This window comes from Cupressus sempervirens, chromosome 3, assembly GCF_028749045.1.
Source record: "Cupressus sempervirens isolate cs-2001-9-10 chromosome 3, ASM2874904v1, whole genome shotgun sequence".
NCBI classification, from domain to species: domain Eukaryota; kingdom Viridiplantae; phylum Streptophyta; class Pinopsida; order Cupressales; family Cupressaceae; genus Cupressus; species Cupressus sempervirens.
This window is the reverse complement of record NC_143120.1, coordinates 1,100,924,530-1,100,929,450: the sequence shown is the minus strand read 5'-3', so window position 1 is coordinate 1,100,929,450 and position 4,921 is coordinate 1,100,924,530.

The window sequence follows — 4,921 nt, the reverse complement described above, 5'->3', positions numbered from 1 at the left end:
TAAAAAAATAAAAAAAGGTTAGTCTAGTTGCATGCGAAGGCATGGGAATAATGGTGGATTCCCTAATGTAACATGTGATTGCATGGACCACATGAGGGACAAAAAGGGACACATATGCACACATGCATGCATAAAATAAAGCAAGACTGTACCCCTATTTTTTTCATTCATAAATATAAAGGATTGTGGTGAGTAGGAGAAGAGAAAACTAGGCAACACAATGAAAGAAAAATATTACAAAGAATAAATGTCATAATAAGTGTCCTAAAAATCTTTTGCCAAAAGGAGGAAAATGGACTAGATTGATTTGATATGATTTGAGGAAGAATGAATCAAGAAAAGATAAATGATGGAATAAAATACAGCCAAAAATTTATGACAAAAGAAATCTAGGATGATCAAGATGACAAAGATGGTTAAGGATAATTAGTAAAGTACCAACTAGCTAGGGACAAAGGTCTTAATGACTCACAACCAAGTCAAGAGATGATACCTAAGGAGACATATGTACAAATGAGCCTATTTGTGGATACAAGACTAGTATTATGTACAAGAAAATATTTACAAGATGTGCAAGGGTTGAGGATGATGATAGAATCAAGGCTTCATAATAGTACATCTTGAAACAACACAAGATTTTGAGTTGATGTGGGATATAGTACCATTGATGTGGGAACAATACTACCCAAAATAACATAAGGATTAAGTTAATGTGGGATGCAGTGTTATCAATGTGGGAATGATATATCCCAAAATAACTTAAGGATTGGGTTGATGGAGGATGTTGTGCTATTGATGTGTGAATGACCTATCTAAAATCATGATGGATGTGGGTTTTTGATGTAGAAAGGATATGTTACAAAACAATATAAGGATTGGAAAAGGTACATCCCAAAGATGATGATTGGATTACAATTTTGTAATAAGACTAAGAAGAGGGTGCTAGGATGTGACTGGATGAGTGGATGTGAATTGGATATGTTGGATTGTGAGGAGAATAAAGATTGATGGAATTAATGGCATTGGATTGCACAGGGGTAGCCTATAAATGGGAAAGGACAATGAGATAAAGTAATGATGTGGAAAGAGTGATTAAATGATGGAGGATAATATGACAATGATTTGGAAATGGAATGACAATGGATGAAGGAATGGAGGAGTTGAGAAATGTAAGGATGGAGGAAGAAAGAATGGAGAAATTGGGATATAAAAGGATAATGGATAAAAGGATGAGTCGATGGACAATGGGGGTGATAGGATATCCAAGGACTGTGTCACAAATAAATAAGACAACCACATATAGATACATCATGTATGTTGAGACATGAGGAGGTATATTATAATATGATGATACGGTGAGGAAGGTAGATAAAATATATGATGATGGTAGGATAAGGATAGTTAAGAGGTGTGGTAAAATTATATATAGGGGAGGAAGAATGGGTAGATAGGAGGTGTTTTGGTTTCACAATGCACACCCCATTTCAAGCAATTTCTCGAAATGGGGACCCTTTTTTAATTTTTAATGTCTTTGGTTTTGTCTTGTGTAGCTACCTTTGGACCCCTGACGCATCAAATTATGTTCACTTCCAAGTCTCCCCAATAGTTGGATTGATCCCTGTTAGACATTTTGAGTCATTAGGGTTTTGCACTTTTTAAGTTTTGTCCCATTTTCTTTTGTTTTTTCTCTAAGTCCTAGGTTGTTTCAAACTTTCAAATTTATCAGAGCTAAGGATGTCCACCACACCAACAATTGATTGGTCTTTCCTTGGATATTTATTTTTATTTGTGTTTGGTGGAAAATCTTGACTTTTCAACATTGTCAGACATTCAATGTTTAACAAGTCTAGATGCCCGAAGATTTACTTCTATTTTTGTTTCTAAGTTACGTGTTGTCAGTCTTTGGAGTCGTGGACTCGTCAGATTCTGACAAGGCCAATAACTTTTTGGCTCCAACCTTTCTGTGGTCAATTGGTCAAGTCCTTCAAAGTTTTGGACTTTGAAACTCTAAAGTTAGGGTTAGTCATACTAATGTAATCTTGACTATGAGTTTATAAAAGCACATTTCGAGACTTAGTTGGTCATTATGTTTTGGTCTTTGTATTTTTTACACTTTGTGTTCCTAGTCTTAGCATTTTTTTTGAGCTTCCTACATCTAGTTTCTTTGTCCTTCGTGTCCTTGTTAGTAGGGTTTTTCCTTTTCTACTTTTTTTGGTTTATGTTTTTATCCTAGGTTTTGACTGAGATATTAGCACGATTAATAGTTTTCCCTAAATTGTCTTTTGGTTTTTGTTGTTCAAATAGGGTTTCGTATTCCTCCTTTGTGTCACCTAGGTCATCACCATCATTTTAGGTTTCTAGCAAGGTTTTCGTAGTCCATTTTGAAGTTTGGGTTGTTGTGTTGTTTTTATTCCCCAAGTTTTAGAGTTTTCAGACTTGCTTAAGGTTTTTGCCTCCAAAGGTTTGAAGACTCTACAAACATTTTCCTTTCCCAATCCTTTGATTGTCTAAGTCCTAGATTAGACATTCAAATTATGTGGAATCCAAAAATGTCACTTTGACCTTCGCCATTGATGTCATCCACTTTCAAAATCATCAAAGTCCCTCTAGTTTTTGGACTTGTTGGACCTTTGGGTGCTGACAAATCCACCAACTTCGTAGACCAAAACATTGTATTTCTTCTAAAACTAAGATACCAAGTCCATTAGATCTTCAAACTTGTCGGATCATCAAACAGTGACACGTCCACATTTCTCCATGTGTTCTCACTTTTGGTCTCCAAAAAATTCTTCACACCCCACACCTCTAACATGTTTGAAAGTGTATATTTCTTGTCTTTCTGAGCCAGTTTCATCAATTGTGTCTTAGTGTTCTAGGGCTTTTAAGTCAATTTTAGTCTTCTCTTTAATGTTTAGTAGGATGATTCTATGCTTCCAATTAAATGCTACAAATGAATGTATGGTATGTAGGACTTACAAACACAATGTCTCCAAATCCAGTAAAAATACCAAGGTAACAAGCATGTCTCTAATTTGGGCAACCGTCATGTAGAGATTTGTGACATAGAATTTGGAAATCTGGATTGGAATACACTCCTACTACAGTGTTCTCGACATTAGAATGTGTTGGCTCCTGATTTAATACTTTTGGAAATGTAAGAAATCGAGAAAAATGAAAACTAATAAAACAATCCAAGAGAGCTTAATGTGAAGAATATTACCATAAACCAAATGAGTTTCCCAATGGATCAACAAGAATGGAGACAAGATATTTTGAAAGGGGAAAGCAAAGAAAACCCCTTGTGTAATATTAAGAATGTGGCAAAGAAGCCTAAGGAAAGAGAGAGGAGGAAGAAGTATTGTGGAGCAAATTAGCTCATTACAATAACATCAAGAAGATGTGTAGAAGTAGTTGTAGAAGAATGAGAGAGGCATCTCTTTTATAGAGATGAGAAAGGAGTTGCATGTGTAACTCCCATTTCTATGAATGCCACCATTCATAATAAGTGTGTGCAAAGTGTCAATATCCTCTTAAGGAGGAATACAATACTTTCCTTAATAAAGGAATTACAAAAAAGAATTATCCTCACATGTGGACTAGAGGACAAGAAAATAATATGTCCTTCACATGTGTACTAAAGGATAAAATACATAAGGGATACCTTGGTTTATCCCATTTAATAAATAAATACAACCAAGGAAAGATTACTACTTCTAACAGGAAATAACCAAGAAACTAGACCAATGCATCTAAGGTTAGCAAATTCCTATGATGGATGCACTTGACTACAGTCTTGGGCCAACTATAAGGATAAATCCTTCTTCTTCTTCAGGCTCTGTTAGACCTAGGCGAGTGGACCTCAGACTCTTTATATTGTACCAATGTAAAGGCATACAACTGAATCTAGAAAATAGATAAAATCCCTTAATCTTCTATGTTTATGCAAGCATTCATGGGTGAAATAGCTGATAACAAAGCACATGAACCTAATAAACTAAGTGAGGGAAAACTCTTTTAACTCTTAAACACAAAAGGAAATATATTCGATTAAGATTTGTATCTCAACATCATCTAGGTATGCAACAACAGAAAACATGTATCCTTCAAGTTGACCAGTCCCTTATCCATTGGGCATCAACTAAACCTTAATATGAAAATGGATACCTAAATTATACTCATATATTCAGGCATATGATCTATCTATTTGACTTGCAAACAGAGATCAATCTTCATAACAACTCTTGTACTTATAAAAAATTCTTCTGGTGTAACCTGCAACCCTATCAGTATAAACAAGCATTTACTTGGCTCTTTGTTCCAATAGAAAATCTATTCTGATATACAACCTTAAGGGATTGTAATTGAGTTCAAGCTCTTTGTTCTCAAACACAAAATATTACATATAATAGAAGAAGGAGATGAGAATCAGAATGAAACTAAAAAGGTTAAACTCTTTGCATTAATTTCCTTGAAACCAATACATCATCTGCATATCAAAACTCAAAAAATACACAAGGAATGACTGTGTAATATGAAAATGCTTCAAAAAATATACAATATTCTATTCATAACAGAAGAACACTGAGAAAATGGTATCACAACTATGAGAAAATCTCAAGAAATTGGAACCTGACTAGTCTCACAATCCTCCTAAAATCTCCAAAAAATTGGAACCCTTACAACAAGTAGAAAAGGAAGATATATAGGAGGGAATATCTTTCAGGAAATGTAATCTAGAATTGACATTTGTCCCACTGAAAAAGCCTTTAATCTGAAGTTGTTGAAACTGAACTTCCTCATCTACCTGCACTTGAAAACCATAAATGATGTACAAAAATTTGATATATCTCAACCATATAATCTACAAAATATCTCATGGAGGAATATCAAGAAATCATCACAATCTGTACTGAGGCTCCAA